The sequence below is a fragment of the Physeter macrocephalus genome, chromosome 8 (assembly GCF_002837175.3).
Source record: "Physeter macrocephalus isolate SW-GA chromosome 8, ASM283717v5, whole genome shotgun sequence".
NCBI lineage: Eukaryota > Metazoa > Chordata > Mammalia > Artiodactyla > Physeteridae > Physeter > Physeter macrocephalus.
In genome coordinates this window covers 148,361,392-148,382,963 of record NC_041221.1, presented here as the reverse complement: position 1 = coordinate 148,382,963, position 21,572 = coordinate 148,361,392, and the positions used below count along the sequence as shown (strand labels likewise).

General features: G+C 45.0%; 1 long non-coding RNA gene across 1 annotated transcript in view; it reads right to left on the bottom strand.

The window, feature by feature from the left end:
• Positions 1-9,275: 9,275 nt before the first annotated feature.
• The window catches only part of LOC102982077 (uncharacterized), a 69,749-nt gene continuing 57,452 nt past the window's right edge, over positions 9,276-21,572 (bottom strand). The window contains exon 5 of the long non-coding RNA XR_003681079.2: positions 9,276-9,478. This is a non-coding gene — a long non-coding RNA (uncharacterized lncRNA). The remainder of the gene's footprint in view (positions 9,479-21,572) is intronic.

Genomic DNA, 21,572 nt, shown 5'->3' with positions numbered 1-21,572 from the left:
GTCCGGGAAGATCCCACATGCCGCGGAGCGGCTGGGCCGGTGAGCCATGGCCGCTGAGCCTGCGCGTCTGGAGCCTGTGCTCCGCAACGGGAGAGGCCACAACAGCGAGAAGCCCGCGTAACGCAAAAAAAAAAAAAAAAAAAAAAATGGGCTGCTCAATTATTCACTTTTTCGGAGACTGCTTGTTCTGGGTTAGAGCTCCTAGTCTTTCTCCTCAAGGAATTCACAAGGTGAGGGGAGCAGAGGCCAGAAAATCAGTGGAGGATAAGGCCCTTAGCTTGGTTGCCTGGCACACAGGAAGCTCTTGTGATAATTCTTGTGTCCAGGTGCCGTGGGAGCCCAGAGAAGGGCTCTTGAAATCACATGGGGTGAGAATAGCCGTGACTGCAAGAAGTATGATCATTACCTGATTCTCCAAATATCTACTGAGCACCAATTATATGCCAAACACTGTCCTAGGTGATGCGGATAGAGTGGTAAACAAGGCAGACAATGACTTTGTCTTCACAAGAGCTACCTTTTCATGGAAGTAATGACAATAACACAACAACAAGAAGAGCGGTGACTTCTATTTAAAGAGCACCCACCATGTGCTCAGTGCTTTACTGACGTGTCTCATTTTATTTAATCCTCCCCATCAAACTTTCCATGTAGGTACTCTTGCCTTCCCCTGCTACTGATGAGGACCCAGAAGCTCATAGAAGGTTAAGGACCTTACCCAAGGTTGCCCAGCTAGGAAACGGCAGGGCTGGAATTCCTGCCCTGGGCTGGTCACTTGGAGGCTGAACACTTCCCCACGCTATTATTCTGGTTTAGAATCGAGGTCATGCACAGCTAGTGGAGGGGTTAGAATGAATGTGGGTATATGAGTGTGGGTATATGAGTGTGTGTGTGTGTGTGTGTGTGTGTGTGTGTGTGTGTGTGAGAGAGAGAGAGAGAGAGAGAGAGAGAGAGAGAGAGAGAGAGAGAGAGCACACTGTGGTGGTGGGTTCCTGAGAGGTGAAAAGTCTCCCTCCACGCAGCCCCAGGAGACGCCCTCTCCTCAGGTCACGTGCACTTGCTGGTGCTGTAAAGGGAGCCGTCTCCAGAGACATTTGAAGGGAAAGCTGCTGCCTTCTCTTATTTGAGGGGTCACAAAAATTCGTGATAGTGTATTAAAGTGAAGTCCAAAGACAGAGAGAGATTAAGAGGATTCCCTCCAAAGTCCTTTCTTTCAAATTAAATGTCCCTCTGGGCCCACTGGTCTCTGGCGTGAGGCATGTGACATTGGGCCAGGGCCACCATCCCCACCCCAGCTTGATGAGGAAGTAGGAAGTGTCAGTCTTCAGGTTTCCTCCAGAACGACCGTCCCAGCCCTGGGGAAGGAGACAGGGTTCCACCATTAGAATGGATGGAAAACCCAGCCTCCAGGTCCCAAATGCTGGTACCCAGAGTCAGAGACTCAGCACAGGTGGGGCCAGCAGCCGGACTGCCTGAGGCAGGAATCACCCAAGAGCCTGAGGTAGGACCCAATCTTTAGGCAGGAGTGTGGTTACACCAGCTTTGGGAACCAATCCTCACCGTAACCCTGGGAGGGGGAGCTATAATCCACATAGCAGCCAGGAGGAAACTGAAGCACAGACATGTTAGGTTTCTACAGCGATTTCTAAACTTATTTCACACAGCTAAAGAATTGTGGAACTAGGATTCAAGTCCAGGTAGCTATTATGTCCAGACAAATACACAGAGGTCAGAGAGGTTAGACTTGTCCCAGTCACACAGCTTGTGAGTGGTGACATAGTTCCAGAGCCCATGCTCCTTCTATGGTGTGAGACCCAGGGAAAGTTCTGGAGGTTCTGTTGGGCTGCTGATGGAGAAGGGAGGGAAAGGGCATGGAGCTCATCAAGAAGCAAATGGCCTGGTGTCCTTCCTCAGCCCTCAGTGACCTTGCCTGGGATGAGGCAGAGGTGAGTTAGGGTGTGGCCTGGAGGAAGCCACAGGGCATAAACCAGGACATGGGTGTCCCCAGAATCACAGTTCATGAGTGACAGTCAAGACTGGAACTAAAGCCCACCTGTTCCCCCAATCCAGATTCTGGGATCTTTTCTGTGGTTCCAGGCTGCCAGGACCATAGGGAGTGAGCATTTATCAGGAGCATTAGAGAGCACACAGTGAGACATGGGGGCTGGCCCAGATCATCACTGAATTTTCTGCCCTCAAATTAATAATCAGCTCATTCACTAAACATTTATTATTCATCAGGCATCCTGCCAAGCATTTATTTCCAGACATTATTCATTCAGTTTACAAACATGAGCCAGATGCTAGGTATACGGCAGAAAACAAGACAGACAAGGCCCTTGCCACACAACCATCCTCATAAGTGGTGACGAGCTTTCCCATTTTATAGATGAGCAAACTGAGGCCCAGAGGGGTTAAGAAACTCACCAGAGTCACAGAGCTGGTAAGCAGCAGAGCTGAGGTTTGAACCCCAGTCTGTCTTCACAATGTCAGCATTTGGCCTTTCCTTGCAGCCACCGGCCCACCCCCCCCGAATTTATTCAGACAGTGGTGAGGTCTGGCTCTTTAGTCTCAAAGCCAGACTCCCCACCCAGGGTCTGCCCAGTTCCCTTTACCAGCCAAATGTCACCGCCTTGCCTCACTGCAGTCTAAAGGCAAATTTTCCAGATTCTCTTCTTCTCCTGTCAGAATGTCTCTGCATGTCATTCAAGGCGCAGTGAAAAACCACGCCTTTTCACTACTCCCCTTAGCATTTGTTTCTTCTGCCCAAGTTCCCTTCCCTTCCCTTTTCCAACCTCAGAATGTCTAGTCATCCTTCAAGACCCAGGTCAACTGCCCCCTCCTCTGGAAGGCCTCCCCTCCTTCTTTGAAGCAGAGATTGTCCTCAGGGCTCCCCAACACCAACCTCCTTCTGAGCATTTTTCATGAGTGTCTTGGTGTATTCATGTACCTGTCTGTCTCTCTCACTTGCCTGTGAATTCTTGGGGGTCAGGACCACCCCTGTGGCCCTTATGCTTATTGTACCCATAGTTGCTGGAACACCCTAAGTGCTCAGTAAACGTTTGTGAAATGAAGACACGAGGACAGCATGGCCTCTGTCTCTTCCGGTTTACATCCCAGCTACAGAACTCCCTTCAGTGCAGCTCTGTCCTCACTCTATCCCAGCCGCTGAGTGTGGGTTTAGGCCTTAGATGCTTCATTAACTAATAATAATGAGTCACTGTACTAGCTTCAGGAGCATTGTAAATGATACAGTGTCAGGAGAAGGTAGTGGGATGTGGAATGTCAATGAGGCTGGCGTGGTTCCTGAAACAGAAAATGCCATGTGCAATCTCTTGTCTCTGGTACAGCTCCCAAACGCCAGGCCTCACATGCTAACTTGGAATAATTCTATTATTCCATCCCAGTTCTAATTCTAGGCTGATTGTAGGGACTGCAAATGAGTGCCATGTGTCAGGTGTGGCAGGTTAACTAATGGGTTCCTCAAAGATAGCCATGTCCTAATCCCCAGAGCCTATGACTGTGTTAACCTTACACAACAAAAGGAACTTTGCAGATGTGATTAAGCTAAGGATCTTGAGATGAAGAGGTTATCCTGGATTATCTGGGTAGTGGGCCTTCCGTATGATCACAAGGGTCCTTATAAGAGGCAGAGGCAGAGAAGATGATGTGATGATGGAAGCACACATTGGCATGATGTGATTTGAAGATGGAGGGAGGGGCCACGAGCCAAGAAATAGAAGTGGGACACTAAAAGCTGAAAAAGGCAAGGAAAGAGACTTCCCTGGTGGTCCAGGGGTTAAGACTCTGTGCTTCCACTGCAGGGGCCGTGGGTTCGATCCCTGGTCAGGGAAGTAAGATCCTGCATGCGGTACAACGCAGCCAAAAAAAAAAGCAGGGAAATAGGTTCTCTCCTCAGAGACTCCAGAAGGAACCTGCCCTGCCAACTCCTTGACGTTAGCCCACCGAAACTGATTTCAGATTTCTGACCCCGGCAACTATAAGGGAATACATGTGTGTTGTTTTAAGCCACAAAGTTTAGGTAATTTGTTACAGCAGCTCTAGGAAACTAATATATGAGGCAACTAACTCCCTCTTCTGGAGAAGCTGACAGAAAGCTGTACTCTTTTTCTGGATGAAACCTCAGCGTCATTAACACAATACACCTGGCAATCACTAACAACAGATCTGAGTTGGAAAGGGGAGGTGGAGCCCCTTTGTTGTTATTTTTGCATTTGAACTGGGGGCCAAATGCTTCCTTCAACGGTTAGGGAAACGCAAGCCCAGAGCAATGACGTCTTTCCCAGGGACGTGCAACCCATTAGTGGCAGGACTGTCTTCTGCATGCCAAGATTTTTTTCCCCTGTGTCAGATCTTAGAAACCTAGGTTGGTAGCAGAAGCATCAATGGTGCTGCAACATTCTAGCTTAGACTGAGCTCTCCTACAGGAACCATGATTTTTACCCTGCAGTCAGGGCTCCGTAAAGAAATGGTCCTGCTGGGGCCTTTCTCTGGTGCTACTCACTGACCCTCCTGGAAGCCCAGGATCCACAGCACAAACTGGGTGAGTTCCCTAGAGCCTCATGACAAGTTCTACCAAGGACCGACCTCTCTGGACAGATTTCTTCATCAATGCTCTCGATGGAGATTCCAGGCACTACGCTAATGACTTACCGGGGGAACCATTCTGCTTTGCTCAAATCTCTCCCTCAGGAAATCGGAGCTTGTGAAATGAGAGTCGTTAGGGGAGATGGCTGTTACCTGAGAGGCAGAGATACTGAGACATTAGCCTCCCAGCAGGTGGGTATGGTTACAGCCTCATGTGAAAAGATTGCTTCTCTACCCAAATTTATTAGCCAAGAGTTCCCTAGGGGCTCAGCTGTGGCCAATCAGATCATCAAACGACCCTCAGAGACTCCCCACTGCTTTCCCAACAAGGTTTTGCTCACCTGGACACTCCCAACTCTCCTTGATGGGGCTGCATCCTTTCTTTCCAGCCTTATTTTCCTCTAATGCTATAGTCAGGTTCACTGTTCACTAAGAGCAGTGGGAAAACGGCTAGCCCATCAGTGGCAGGGCTGAGGCCAGAGCAAGAACGCCGAAGTCCCACCCATGCTTTTTATCCTGCTTCCCAACAAGGAACAGAGCAGGGGACAATAATGCTGATGACGTACAAAATCCCCAATTCAGAGTGTACTCTTGATTCTTATGATCGTAAAATCCCATCTAAACAAGTCTCATGGTTTGGCTTCATATGTGCCGTAGGCTAAATGTAGAGAAAGGATTTTTCATGATGAGCTGGGAAACCTGGGTTTTGTTCCTGTCCCTGCCCTAAACAGACTGTGTGACCTTGGGCAGTCCCTCTGTCTCCTGCTCAGTCCACTTCCATTCTGTACAGCCAACAGGCTGGACTACATGATCTTTATAGTCCTTCCAGGAAGACACTTCTGTTTTTTCCCAACAGCCTGGAAAAACTCTAAACTAGTAAAGAAGAATTTTCCCGGGGTTGGTGGAAACTGGCCTGGCCTGGTGAGGAAGGGCCAAATCCAAAAGTTTGGCTCAGCAGTAGGAAGGGATTGCTGGCAGGGTTGCAGACTGGACTGGAAAGAAAAAAAGCAGAACTGTGGGTCCTGGCAGAGTGTGAAGTCAGCTAATAGAGCAGACCATTCCCTCACAAGGTGTCAGTGAGCCCTACTCTGCGCCAGATACCACGCGAGGTGTTGGGGATACAGCCACAGGCCAGATGGAAAGGTTCGTGGTCTCAAATAGGAACTTAGAGTCAATAAGGGTGAGTAGGGGGAGGCAGGCAAACAGGCAATAACAATACAAAGGGAAGGGGTGGGGGGGATGCGCAGGAACGGAAAAAGCGTGCCTGTCGTGGTACAGGAGGGGTCAGAAAAGGGTACCCAGAGAATGCCACCCTTAACCTGCGGGATCTGGTCATTTGTGAGGGAAGAAGACAGGAAGGGTGTTCCAGGCAGAGGTTCAGTCTAGGCAGAAAATGCCCAAGTCCTGGAGGTCAGCAAATAGCTAGAGTGATGAACAGAGAAGGAGAGTGCAGAATGAGGTCCGCAGCACAGGCAGCTGCTTTGTAGCCAGTGAGGAAAATGGAACAGGGGTAAATGGGCATCCATGCCTATGTCTGGATATAAGCATAGTCTGTATCCTGCAGCCTGAGCAGAGGGCCCAAGGCCAGGATCCTCAAGGGAAACGACTGAGTGAGGCTGCAGCTGCTGAAAAGCTGAGGGTTGGATGAGGGGAGAAAGCTAACATGAGGAAAGAGAGAAACAACAGTGTGTTGTGGGAGAGAAGGGAATAAATCCTCACTGACAACTTGCTATGAAGTTGGGGCTTAGCCTCGGTTTTTCATCTAAAAAAAATGGGGCCACCTCCAGGACTATGGTGAGGATTAAATGAGATAATACACATTATCTGCTTAGCGTGCAGCCTGACACACCGTGAGTGGTTAATGAACTGTAGCTACCTTTATTACTACTGCACGTTAATTCATTCAGCAACTGTTTATCAAGTGCCGACTACACACCAGGCACTGTTCTAAGTGCTGGGATACATCCATGAACAAAACAGACAAAAATCACTGTTCTTGCAGGGTTACTTATTAGTGCTTATTCTTTTCATATTCACAACCCCGTGAGAAGGGTCTTATTACCCTTATTTTTACAGATGAGGACTGGACACTAGACCAAGCAACTAGTCCAAGATCAGGAAGCTAGCCAGTGGCAGAGGTAAGATTTGAACCCAAGTCTCCGTGATGATATACACAAGGCTCCCTCCACTACCCCATCCTACCGCTATACAAAAGGCAACCCAGAATTAATTATTGCCTGTACGGTATCAATTATATTTTCAACACAGGTTTTTCTGTGATGGTCTGGCTTTTAAACCCTCTGTCCCCTTCGGTCCTGTAAATCATGCGTACCCATCAGACTATGACTGGTATGGGGGCAGGAAGATGCTATTGCTTTATTCATTGGACCTACACGAACTTCAGGGAAAGTAGAGGCCCTTATAGCTGGAGTAGAGGGGAAGGTTTCCTGGAGAAGGCTGGACCTGCAGCCACAGGCAGGAAAAGGACAGGTGAGGGAGTAGAAACAGTTTAAACAATAATCCAGAGGGAGGGAGTGCACGGTGTGTCTGTGTGTGCAGGAATGATATACATGTGTGCATGTGTTGACTGCCTTAACAAATATTTATTGAGCACCTAACATGTCAGGTACTGCACTAGGCACTGGGAATCACAGCAAAGAAGGTGTGCTATGTCTCTGCCCTCAGGGTGCTTACAGAGAGAGAGAGAGAGAGAGAGAGAGAGAGAGAGAGAGAGAGAGATAGTGTGTGTGTGTGTGTGTGTGTGTGTGTGTGCGCGCGCGCGCGCACATGTAGGGTAAGGTGAAGGATGGGGATAGGAGGCGTTGGGAAATGCACATGAAGATAAGGGCATTCATCCCAACAGAGACTCCTTTCTTTGAATTTTTGCTCCCCCAGCTGTGCTTCTTGATTTATTTCTCCAACCCCCGCCCCCCCCGCCCCGCCCCCCCCACACACACTTTTGCCAACTGGAGGAAAGGCACAGGCTCCTGGAAGCTGCCGATGGGCTCAGGAAGTCCCAGAGCGGGGCTGTGCTGAGAGTGTGGTGCCTTGGCTCAGCCTTGCAGGCTGGTGTTCCCTTTTGGTGTGGGCCTTTTATCTTCTAGCTCAGCGCAGACAATCGATGCTAATCCAGTCTTCTGGGAGCAAATGAAACAGCCGGCATTTAAAGGGCTCGAGCTCTCTTTTCTGATTACCAAGCGACCTACATAATCACTCTCACCCCAGCCTTCCTGGGAGGGCACTACCATTGACAAAGCCCAATCAGGCACTCTCTCTGCTGGGAACTGGCTATGATTTCTTCTGAGCTTGCCAAGCAGAGAGGAGACTAGGGTAGCAGGAGCCTGGCCAAGGATTCCCGAGGCCTTGTTCTTGCCCCAGATCTGCAATTAACTCCTGCGTGACTCTGGGAATGTCTGTTCCCACCACCACCATCCCCTGGGCCTGTTTCCCCATTTGTAACATGAGGGGGTTAAACCAGACCATCTCAGAGGTCCCTCCCCTGCTCCAAAATTCTAAGTCATTCATGATAGCAGATCACACTTACTACTCCAGCCTTAAAAAGTTTCCAGGGACTTTTGTGGAACCCACATGATGGGTATGAAGCTTAGCATGACAGTTAATAGCATAGGGGTTTGTGTGTGTATAGATATATGCTGATTTGAACATTTGCAGGACATATTAAGCGAAAAAAATCAAGTTGCAGAGTGGTTTCTATAGTATGATACCACACAGGTATATTACACACATGCTTGTATGAGCACACACATGCATAGAATATTCTAATATCTCTGGAAGGATACATAAGAGCCATGCGAGCTTGGAGGAAGGGAACAGGGTGTCTAGGGAGGAGATTTAAATTTCACTTTTTGTATTTCTTGATTTTTTAAACCATTTGCATTGCTGCTTCGAAAATTAATAAATGGTTTTAAAAATAGAGCACGGACTTTGCCGTCAATTCACTTATGCACTTAACAAATATTTACTGAATATCAGTTAGGTGGCAGAGACTGATATAGGAGGTGGTGAGTAAGACAGTCCCTGCCCCCATGAAGCCCACATTCTAGATTGATAATAGTCCAATCAAGTGTGTAATATAATGCCAGGTAGCAATAAGGAGCATGAAATATACAAGACAGACTTGAGTATGAAGCCTGGCTTTTCACCACAAATTGTTTGACCTTGAGTAGGTTGCTTCACCCTGTTGATCCTCAGTTTCCTCATCTATAAAATGGCAGCAATAGTGCTCCATGGTTTTTTGTGTGTGAAAATGAAATGGAGTGAATAACAGTACCTGGGACATAATAGGTGTTTGGTAAATGTTGGTTATCATTTTGGTTACTATTACTGGGGGAAGGGTTTGGAGGGGAGTGGACATGGCCAAGAGCTGTGTAGGGTGGGGGTGGGCAGACATCAAAGAGAGACAGAGCAGGTGGGCGAGATGGGAAGAAGTGCACAAACTGGGCTCACTGCAGGTGGGACGATACAGAAGGAGAGGAGGGTGTGAGGGACCCAGCCCAGAAGACAGAAGTGGGCTTGCAGCCTTAACCAGCAGGGAGCCCCACGTAGCTCCCCCAAGGTGCCTGGTCTAGCCAGGAAAGGACATGCCAAGTTGGTGGGGGGAGTCCATTCATTTCATCCTCAGTGCCCAGGGACAGAGCCATTTGGGTTTCTTGGCAGGGCTGGGTCTCTGAGTGGCAGGTATCCCCGTGTTAGGCTTACAGGCTGTTGGGAGGGTCCACTGAGAGCTTCCACCCCATCCCGTGGTGATGCCTGACTCCTTACTATTAGAGTAGCTCACCATGCACAGGGTAGATGAGAAGGTCTGGGTGACATTGTGTCTGAAGATCTTTGCCAAGAATATAGATGCAACCTAGGAACAGAAAGAGAGGGTTTCCTCAGGGGTTCCCAAGCTGGCCAGCCTTCAGACTCTCCTGAGGTTCCAGTACAGATTTCTGAGCCTTAGTCCCCAAGGGCTGACTCAGTGACACAGGGTGGGGTCTCACTAATGTCTCCTTGGGAGCCACACTGCCATACCCAAACCAATACAGGTGTTTCTCAGGTAATGGGCTGGAAGCTTCTTCTTTGCACCCCAGCCTGACATTAGGCCAGAGTCAAACTCCAGGATCGTCTGTGATAGAAAAAAACACAGTCACTTGTTCAGTGACTTAAAGCTTGTTGGGTGCCTGTGCATGAGCACTATGTGTGTGCATGCACGCGTACACACGTGTTTGTATACGTGTGTGCACGCCATGCATGTGCATCTGTGTCTATGAGTGTGTGGTATATCGAAATAAGGGAACAGGAAGGGAGTGCAGGTCCAGTGGAGGGAGAAAGCCAGAGAAGTGAAGTGTGTGCTTCTCAAGAGAAAATGAAATTCAAAGAGAAAATCACTGCCCTGGGGGACTCTGTCAATCTCACCTGCTTTTAGTGAATCTCAGTGAATCTCATTCAGTGAAGCTTTTTATGCAAATCCACGCAAACAAATTCTGGGCCCTGCTTGGAGTCCTGGGAGGGCGGGTTCCATTTCAGGAGCCGTGGCAGGGAGGTGAATCTAGCAGGAGGCCCCTCCTGAAAGCTGAAGATAAGAGGCTGGCCATGGCCCATGGGGCTCATTTGACAGTTCCCAGTGATAGCTTCTTAGCCACACATGAAATATATATCTATGGCTTTTGGACACCAACTCAAAATGTCAAATTTTTTCAAATTATTTTTGAGCAGCAAAATCCCCCTTTGCCTAAAGGAGGTTTTAAATAGAACCCTGACACAGAAAAGAGAAAACGGCAAGCTGCTCTACTTCAAGTATGGAAATGGGGATGGGGACACAGTGCCCCTCCCACTCAGCTTATGCCCACCCCGCCTCACTCAGGCCACACCTCAGGCAACGGAGGTCTCAACCCAGATTAAAAACCCTTTGGCTCCCTCACTTTCCCCACTTTACAGGTAGAAAACCCTCCTGGCTCCCTGCTGCTGTGCCTACAACGCTTTGTACTCAGAAGGGACCTGCTGCCTACCACCCGGGGCTCACTGTGTCCTAAGCTGGAGGACCAATTCTTTCTGGAAAGAGGAACCTTAAAGAGACTATGGCCAGCAACTTGGGAGATGACTCACTGGTTCCTCGGTTCCTCGTTCTGTGACTTTGCTTCACTGCCGAGGGTATAGGTTCTGAGGTCAGGTTTGAATCCTTGCTCTGCTACTGAAAGCTGTGTGATCTTGAGCAAGTCACGTAACCTCTCTGAGCCTGTTTCCGCTTCCATAAAATGCACATAGTTCCTCCATCACAGGTTTGTGTAAGGAGTAAAGGAGCTGTTATAAATATCAGGGGTAGCAAAGGCACAGGCCTACATGGCCCAGGAAAGTAATTGAGATGAGAGGTCTCTGAGCAGTGCATAGTCCTGAAGGGGAAGCCGCCACTCGGCTCCACCTGATTGTTCCCCTGTGGGAAGGACAGCCCAGGGGATGGATTTTCCTAGTTTCCCCGGATAAAAACAGAAATTCAGCTCTTCATGTAAAAAAATTCCAATTTTTAGAACTTGGCAACTAAGTCAAAGTTTTTAAACACTGTGGGTCAAATAAAACACATCTGGAGGGCCAGGAGCTTGTAACCATAGATACCAAAGGACAAAAAGCAGCACGTAGGAGTCGCTCACTAAGCTCCATGAACCAGCACACCTGCTCTACCTTCTCCCCTTTCCTTTCTGTCCTGACCATCCCATCACCTGGTAAGCTCCGAGTTTTCCTTCTGAGAGGATCAAGAGAGATTTGCAAGCTCACCCCGGGGAGCCTGCGTCTCCAGACAGCAGGTCCCGCCCACCCCATGCTCTGGTTTATTTCTACTCAGACAATTCCCTCCCATCTCTGTGAGACAGGCCTGGGACCTGGGACCCTTTGCTGGGTCCTGAGACCCTTTGCTGCAGTGCTGCAGTGCTTGCACATGGACACACCCCTCCTCAAGCAACAAAATACAAAGAAACTATATGGGGGCTTCCCTGGTGGTGCAGTGGTTGAGAGTCCGCCTGCCGATGCAGGGGACACGGGTTCGTGCCCCGGTCCGGGAAAATCCCACATGCCGCGGAGCGGCTGGGCCCGTGAGCCATGGCCGCTGAGCCACAACAGTGAGAGGCCCGCATACCAAAAAAGAAAAAAAAGAAACTATATGGGACTAAAAATAACTGTGTGCATTGCAGTTGGGGCAAATTCTGCACCCAAAAGATACAAAGAGACCAAAAAACCCAACTGCCACTTTTGAAGAGCCTGGAGCAAAAACAGGGTGTCAGGAGCAAAAGCATGAAAGCATGCCCCCTGCACACAATAGCACCTAAGGGGTGAGCAAAACACCTAAGCTACCCCTCTGGCCCGACCCCTGGATGCACCCCTATCCTCACCCCATATAAGAAACAAGCTTGCTCCCTGCCACTCATGGAGCGAGCAAGCAAGGGAACCTGCTGTTTGTTCTTGCTCCCGGCTGCTGCTGCAGCAGGGGCCCTAATAAAGCCTTGCCTGAATTTCTTGTCTGGCCTCTAGTCAATTTCTATTGACTGGGGAAAGCCAAGAACTGTGGTCGGTAACACCTGGATGCCCTGGCAACTCTCTATAGGTGGTTAAAGGCAGCTTGTCAGCTTCCAAGTATATGTGGTGTGTGCGTGTGTCCAGAGGGAGCCTTCAAAGGTGCCATCTCTGCTTCCTGCCTCTGAAATTCAAAGCTGGCTTCTCAAGGAGTGAAGGATCTTTGCTCTGGGCACCTAGCCCTGTTGTAGCAGGATTAATCATGCTCTCCAAGAGGAACTCTCCAGGGCTATGGTGATGTCCTTGGACAGTCACATCTGGAGTTGGTCTGGCTGCCTTTCGCATCCCGTGTGTATGTGTGTGTGTTTGTGTGTGTGTCTGTGTGTCTGTGTTTATGTGTGGCAGGGTTAGGGGCACAGAGAGATTGGGTTTTCTTTTATTTTCTTAATTTCCTTCCTTCTTTTGTTCCACCCTCTCTCCTTCCTTCTCCTGTTTTGTTTTTTTTACAAAAGTTACTAGGCTTTTGTACAAATGATGCATACTCACTGAAAAAAATTTAACTCAGAAAAGTTCAAAGAATGTAATAAAAATGCAAAAGCAAAAACAAACAAAAAACATTGCTTCTCAGAAAAATCACTGGTAACAATTCCGTGAGTATCTTCCCAGAGGTCTCTTTATACGTAGATAAACTGGTCAGAAATGAGTGTTTAATTTTATGTAGTTGGGCTCATAAGATATCTGTGCAGTTGTGCAATATGCTTTTTTCTCTCAAACAGCATGTCCAGGTATGTCTTTTCCTGGCAGTGTATTCAGATCTGCACCATGGCTGTGGCTGCAGAAGATACCATGGATGCTCCATAAATTACTTATCAGATCCCCTCTTGGGAAGACACACAAATTCCCTGTCAAGGTCCCCAGAGCTTCTCTGGACCCAGAAAGCACGATCCCACGCCTGGACACTGGGGCAGCCTCCTCCTTAGTACTCTGTTTCAGCTCAGAGATCTCCTTCCTAATCCCCACCCCCACCCCCAATCAATGCTTATCCCTTTGCCTCTGCCAGTCACTGTCCCAGTACTCTGCTTTTTATTTTCTTTGCAAAAGTTATCACTATGTGAAATTGTCTCACTGATTTGTTTCCATGGTTATTACTTGCCCACAAGAGCAGGGACCTAGACTGGGGACCCAGTGATGCTGAGTCATCCTTTGTTGAATAAACAAGCCTACCCACCCAGCCTGGGCAAAACACCAACACTCTTTTTATTATTAATTTTTATTGCAGTACAGTTGCTTTACAATGTTGTGTTAGTTTCTACTGTACAGCAAAGTGAATCAACTATACGTATACATAGATCCCCTCTTTTTTGGATTTCCTTCCCATTTAGGTCACCACAAAGCACTGAGTAGAGTTCCCTGTGCTATACAGGAGATTTTCATTAATTATCTCTTTTATACATAGTGTCAATTGTGTATATACGTCAATCCCAATCTCCCAGTTCATCCCACCCCAGCCCCCAACACCAACACTCTTAAAATACCTATGCCCCAGTTCCCGGGGTTTTCCTGCATCTCTCCCTTAAAATATCTCTGGTTTTCAAAGTGAGCTTGAGTGTGTCTCTCTGCTCCTTGCCCCCAAAAGAGCCCAACCCAGAGTTCCAGTCCCTTCTCATCTTTCTCTCCCCCACGTCTCATCACGCAACTTACTCTTCAGCCAAACGGGGTTCTTGACATCTTCATACACACCTCCCTCTTCCAGGCCTCCTCCGGCTCCTGGTCTCTCTCTCTTGCTCTTGCCATCTGGCCTCTGCTGCCCAAACTTTATCCACCCTTTAGTCCAGCTAAAATATCACTACCACCACCACCACCACCCCGCAACGTGTCCTGTCTTTGGCCACAAGAATGATTGTTTCTCTCTTCTGTACTCACATTGACACTTTATCTTTCCCACCCTTGACACATTAGCACTTTATGCCTCCAATGTTGCCATTTCTATCCCTAGCTTGATCTTTCCTACTAGATTATGAATTCCTTGCCAGCAGAGACTCTGGCTTGTTTACCTTTCTATAACAGTTAACATCAAGAAAGTGCTTTATGTAGGTTAGCTCTTTTAAGCTTCACTCAGAGTTGGGAACTGTAAGGAACCTTGTTTAACAGATAAGGAGGTGCTGAAACTTGCTAAAGGTTACACAGCGAGGAAGCGGTGAAGCTAGGATTTGAATCCACAGCCTGAAGCCTTGGCCTTGGTGCCACCTGGGGGCAAAACCCCTTTCAGCTGTTTTCCTTCTCTCTGTGCAGTAGCTGCCAGGGCCCTCAGCTGCCAAACCCTCAGGTCTTTGAAGTGGAGGATCTGCAGAGATACTGTTAGTCTTGACAAAAACAAATCAGAGGACTGATTGCTCAAATCCAAATCTGAGTGTCAGCCTGCAGGGCTCCACATCATTACTCACTGATGATTCAAGAGTCAGGCTCCGGGAGCCAGGAGGGGCTCGGGTGATTTCTATTACATTGTTGCACTGAAGTGTTTCTCTAAATTATGCCCATGCCTCCATCTCTCCCTCCTTATCCAGCTGGGAACACACTGGGCAACTTCTCTGTTTGTTTTTGTGAATCCCTGCACTGCTTCCCTCCCTATTCCTTTTCTCTCCCATAAGCTCTCTCCTCTTTCCCAAAGCTTACTGATCTCTCAATGAAAAACATTCCTGGTAAAATGTGTGGCCCGAGCAAGCCCTTTGCCCTGCACCCTGAGTAGCTATTTCTGCAGCTTCTATAAATGAGCTTAGAACACTAAGAAGGAGGTGGTGGCCCCAGAGAGGGCATGGAATCTGCCTAAAGTCACACAGCAAGTGGATGGCTGGTATTGAACCTATACAAAAGGACAGAGTATCAGTGAACCCTGAGTACCGAACACCCAGCCTCAATAAGTAGCAACTCATGGCCGATCGCATTTCATTACTCTGACCTACTTCCCCACTCCCAGATTACTTGGAAGGAATGGTTTCCTATGGTGCCCTTGCCTGGGTTTGTGGTTGAACAGAATAAGGAAAGAAAAGTTGGTTTTGGTGTGTGTGTTGGGGCGGGGGGTCTTTCACCTTCCTGGGCTTCCTTCCTTTCCTTCACCCCTCTGCCTACCTAAATCCCACATTTTATTTGGTCCTCTGCTTGTTGCTACCCTTTTTATTCTCTCCTGGTGGCCCGCTGAATCCCGAGGGACTAGGGGCTCAAAATGCTCTTCTAGATCACTGAAATTTAGGAGAGGTCTCCAGAAAAGCAACTCTTTCAAGCCCCAGAAGAAAACCAAGCCTCTTGAGAAGCATTTTCAGACCTAGATTGTGTTGAGAGAGAGACATCTGTTCCTTCTTTCCTGGGTCACAAAAAACCATGGAGTATTTAACCTTTTATTGAGAAAACTTCAAACCTATACAAACGTAGAGTGAATATTAATGAACCCTCATGCGCTCATCACCCAGCCTCAACAATTAGCAACTCATAGCCAGTCTTCTTTCATTACTCTTACCCACTTCCCCTCTCCCAGATTACTGTGAAGGAAATCTCAGAAATCATACCTTTTTATATATTGTTATAAATGAGCCAAAGATGGCTTCTGTATATTTATTCCTAGGTTTATTTCTTCACTGACGGTTCAGACCCATTAGCTTAAAAGCCAAACCCAAATTTTTACACATCCAATCGTTTTCAAAACATCGCAAACAAGCAGATTTTTAGGCACTTAGAGACTGCTTTGCACACTCTGGAAACCTCACCCAGCACCTCCTGACCATTGATAAGATGGGGCCTTGTAGTTATGAGACCCCAAGCTGCCCTCCAAGTTCCCTGACCCAGAGACTCCCCACCGCACCGAAGAGCGACAAACAGACATCATCTAGACACCTACACCCCGTCTCTGATCCCCGTCTCCCCTGAGTGTACCCTTGCCCTCTCCCTGCCCTAAGCTCTGGATGGTCTCATGTTATGATGGACTTCCCCTCTCGTGCAACTGTCCAAGCATCATGCAGTAAAGCTTGTTGCACATTAATGCCTCGTATGGTCCTAAGTTTTTCCTTGATCATTACCCCAATCCCTTGAACTCCCTACAATTATTTCATCTGTAAAAATTTCAGTATGTATTTCTAAAAATAAGAACTCTGTGAAAAACTACAAGTGTCCATCAATACATGATTGGATTAAGAAGATGTGATATAGGAGCTATATATCTATATACACATACAAACAATGGAATATTACTCAGCCATAAAAAAGAATGAAATACTGCCACTTGCAGCAACGTGGATGAACATAGAGAATATTGTGTGTAACAGAAATAAGTCAGACAGAGAAAGACAAATACTATATCACTTAAACGTGGAATCTAAAAAAATAATACAAATGAATGTATACACAAAACAGAAAAAGGCTCACAGATATAGAAAACAAACTTGTGGTTACCAAAGGGGCGAGGGAAGAGGGGAGGGACAAATTTAGGGTATGGGATTAACAGATATAAAGTACTGTATATAAAACAGATAAACAACAAAGATATACCATATAGCACAGGGAATTATACTCATTATCTTATAAAATTATAATGGAATATAGTTTGCAAAACTACCGAATCACTATGAATCACTATGCTGTACACCTGAAACTAACACAATATTGTAAATCAACTATACTTCAATAAAATGTAAAATAAAACTACACTATCTTACCATGTCTAAAGTTTAATAATATTTCCTTAATATTATTAAATTTTCAGTCAGTGTTCCTGTTTCCAATTGCCTCATAATGGTTTTTTTTTTTTTTTTCTTTGTTTCTTTGGATTTGGATCCAAATAAGCTCTACATATTTGGTTTGGTTGAAATGTCACTTAGGCCTCTTTAATCTATTGCTACTCTCTCTCTGCCTTGCAATTTGTTTGAGGAAGAAACCAAATTGTCTTGTAGAGTAGCTCACAGATAAGTGAACTTTAAGATTGCATCCTCATGGGGCTGTTTAACATGCTCTGCTATTCTCTGTAGTTAGATCTAGACGCTTGATCTGATTCAGTTTCAATTTTTTTCAGCAAAACTGTTTCCTAGGTGGTGCTGTGTTCTTCCACTGGGAGGTTCGTAATGTCTAATTGACTTGCTTGTGATGTTAGCTGTTGCTGCCCATTGCCAGATTCACTAGTTCTTGAGGGTTTGCAAAGCAGTAAATATTCTTCTTCATTTATGAGGTGGAACATCTCGAGAGAGAGAAATGTCTCCCCATTTATTATGAGGTTTCCAGTGATATATTTTGAAAAGAGAAGGCAGAATAAATGCTTGATTCTTTCCATTTCTTCACCAATTTTCAATTTTCAAAAGTTGATTATCTTGCATTTTCTGTGCCATTCAATTAGTCTTATTTTGTTTTAATATCATAATGAGTTCATGAATTTAAGCATACTGAATGTTTCAATCCTTTGCAGTTATTGTCCTTCCTGATGCCCGAATTATCCCATATTTGACCAGTGGGAACATCTTCTTCAAGTTGATTATGGAGTCCTTTTGACATGTCCTTGTAGTTGTCAATAGTCTCCTTGTTATCGAGAATAAGATGTTCTAGGCTCATCTTGTACATTTTCTTTTTATTACACCTGACCTGAATCAGCCACTTCTCCAAGAACCCCTAGTTCCTACTGGTGGGAAATGATATTTCAAGACAGTAATATAGTTATTAAGGGAGCTCACTGACACTGGTTGGTTATTATTTTTAGGCCTTTTTAGTAGACAGGGCTTGATAATTATTTTAAGGGTAAAGTATGTCATGTGTTCAATAGCAATTCTTTCTATTTAAATTCAGTACTTTAGGAATATTTTACTTAACTGTAAAAAATCTTCTATCTGTATCTCCTTTCTCCTAAGATGAGAATCCAGGCTCTCAATGACAATGACAATGATAGCATTAGAGTATCACTAAATTATTCATTTTCTTTATCACACAATACAGTCTGAAAATAACAACACCACAGTACCATCACCAATGTGATGTGATTACTGAAAAGAGTTATGATCTTTTCTTGCAAATACTTTTGTCCTTAGAGTACATACTATTTAGGATGTACAGTCAAATTATTGTGTTTTGAAGTCACTTGGAATATTTCTGTTTGTATGGTTATGCCAACAAATACATACATAATTAAGCCCATTTAATTGTTTTATTTCTGTTTTTTGAGGTATAATTTTCACAATGACATTCTCAGATCTTAAAACTTTTACATTATAAATGGTTTTACAGTTTGATAACCTTTGACAAATGCATATACCCATGTAACTCACACCCCAATCAGGATATAGATTGCCCACAGCCCAGAAAGCTCCTTGTGAAATAATAAATATATATATTTGTCTCTGCCTCCAAGTTCTGATTAAGAACTCCTAAATCTCTTCTGAAAAGGGATGTTAGGAACATCTTTTGTTCTAATATTTGGTCTTTGACCCCAGTTCCTGACACAGAGATTCTAAATCCCTTGGAATTTTCTGGACGATAGGAGCATTCTTTGTTCTAATGAGGTGACTCTTGGTGGGATCCTGGATGGAGGCTGGTCACCAGAAAGAGCTAGTAATGATTAGAAGCTCGGTAAGTTCAGCCCCAGGCCCCATTCTCCAGAGAGGGGAGAGGGGCTGGAAATTGAGTCAATAATTGATTACACCTATGTCATGAAGCCTCCATAAAAATTCCAAAAGTATGGGATTCAGAAATCTTCCAGGTTGATGAACACATCATGTGCCAGGGGGGTGGCACATCCCAAATCCACAGGGACAGAAGCTCCTGTGCTTCTGAATCTCACCCTTTGTATCTCTTCATTTGGCTATTCATCTTTTATTACATCCTTTATAATAAACTGGTAAACATAAATGAGTGTTTCCCTGAGTTCTGTGAGCCATTCTAACAAATTATTAAACCCAAGGAGGGGTCATGGGAACTCCACTTATAGCCATTCTGACAGAAGTACAGGTGACAACATAGGACTTGAAATTGGCATCTGAAGTGGAGGCAGCCTTACGGGACTGAGCCCTTAACTTGTGGGATCATCTGATACTAACTCTAGGTAGATAGTATCAGAAATAAATTGAATTGTAGGACATCTCGCTCGTGTTGGAGAATTGGTCCATGTGGGGAAAACCCCACACATCTTGTTTCAGAAGTACTGTGAGTGGGAGAATAAAAGAAAACACAGTGCATTTTTCCTAGTCACTATCAGCCTTTACCCCACCTGATACCCCGCCCCAAAGTAGCCACCCCTCTGATATCTTTCACCATAGATCAGTTTGCCTGCGGAATTGTATATAAATGGATTTATAGTATGAACTCTTTTGTGTTTGACTCCTTTCACTCAGCATAATGTTTTTGAGATTCATTCATGTTGTGTGTATCAGTAGTTTGTTCTGTTGTATTGCTGAATAGTATTCCATTGACGAATACTCATCATTTGTTTATCCAAGCTCCTATTGATAGACAGTTAAACTGCTTCCCATTTTGGTTATTATAAATAAAGCTGCATCCAGGACATTCTTGTACATAGTCTTTTTCTGAGCAGTCTTATGTAAATTCCCAAGAGTGGAATTGCTGGTAGGTATATATTTACCCTTATAAGAAACTGCCAGACCATTTTCCCAAGTGGTTGACCAATTTTACAGTGTTGTCAGCAATATACATCCTTGCCAACATTTGAAGTTGTCCATCTTTTCAATTTTACCTTTTTGAAGGATTTGTACTTGTATCTCATTATGGTTTTAATTTGCATTTCCCTATCGGCTAATAACATAAAGCACTTTTTCAGTTGTTTATTTGTCATTTGTATATCTTCTTTTGGGAAGTGTCTGTCCAATTGTTTTGCCATTAAAAAAATGGAATTGTCTTGGTTATTGTTATATGAGTTCTTTATATATTCTAGATGAAAATCCTTTGTCAGACTTATGTAATTGTGAATAGTTTTTCCTAGTTGTGGCTTACATTTTCATTCTCTTAATTGATGTCTTTTGATAAGCAAAGTTTTTGATTTTGGGGAAGATAAATTTATCAATATTTTATGGTTAGTACTTTCTGTGTCCTAGCCAAGGAATCTTTGCCTACCCCAGCCTTCTTATGCTTACTAATGCATGACATATCCTTTCACATTTATTTACTTTCAATCTTATCTGTGCTTTTATATTTATTTTATTATTTTTTTTTCTTTGTTTTGTTTTTTTTGTGTGTGTGGTACGCGGGCCTCTCACTGTTGTGGCCTCCCCCGTTATGGAGCACAGGCTCCGGACGCGCAGGCTCAGCGGCCATGGCTCACGGGCCTAGCCGCTTCGCGGCATGTGGGATCTTCCCGGACCGGGGCACGAACCCGTGTCCCCTGCATCGGCAGGCGGATTCTCAACCACTGCGCCACCAGGGAAGCCCTGTGCTTTTATATTTAAAGAGCATTTCTTGATGACAGCCTGTACTTGGGTCTTGCCTTTTTATACAGTCTGAAAATGTCTGCCTTTGAACTGAAGTGTTCAGCCTATTTAAATTTAATCTGAAGTCATATAATTATTGATATGGTGAGCTTTATGTCTACAATCTTGCTATTTGCTTTATATTTGTTCATATGTTCTTTCTTCCTTTTTGCCTTCTTTCCTGCATTCTTTTGAATTATTTTTTGTATTCTATTTTATCTCCTCTGTTGGCTTTTTAGCTAGACTTCCCTGTTTTATATCTAATGGTTGATTTATGGAAACAGTATGCATCCTTAACCTATCATAGTCTACTTAGAGTTAATATTGTACTAACTCACATGTAATATAAAAAATTTACAACAGTACATTTCCATTTACTCCCTACCCATCCTTTCTGTTACTATGATACATTTTACTTCCACATGTTATAAACTCCACAATACATTATTGCTTTTGCTTTAAAACACCCATTATATTTTCAAAAATTAAGAAACAAGGAGGGAAAAACCTTTTATATCTCCCTACTTATTTACTATTTTCATCTCTCCATTTCTTCATCTAGATTCATGTTTCACCTGAAGAACTTTACTATATCTTGCAGTGCAGATCTTCTGATGACAAATCCTTCCAGCTTTTGTTCTGAATATGTCTTTATTTTGCTTTTATTTTTGAAGGTTATTTCCCTGGATATAAAATTCTAGATTGTCAGGGTGGTGTTTCCCCCTTTATCTCAGCACTTTGAATATGTCTTTATATTTTTTCCTCCCTCACATTATTTTTCATAAAAAGTGGGTGGTTTTCCATTTTTCTCCACCATATACTTGTCTTTTGGCCTTGGCTACTTTTAAGATGTTCTTTGTATCTTTGGTTTAAGCAATTTGTCTATAATGTAGCTTATTTGTTCCCTGTGTTTATCCCGCTTGAGGTTCATTGAGTTCTTTGAAGGAAACTGGAATTTTTCAACAAATTTGGGGAAAATAAATTAACCAATATATCTTCAAATATTTTTTCTTTTCC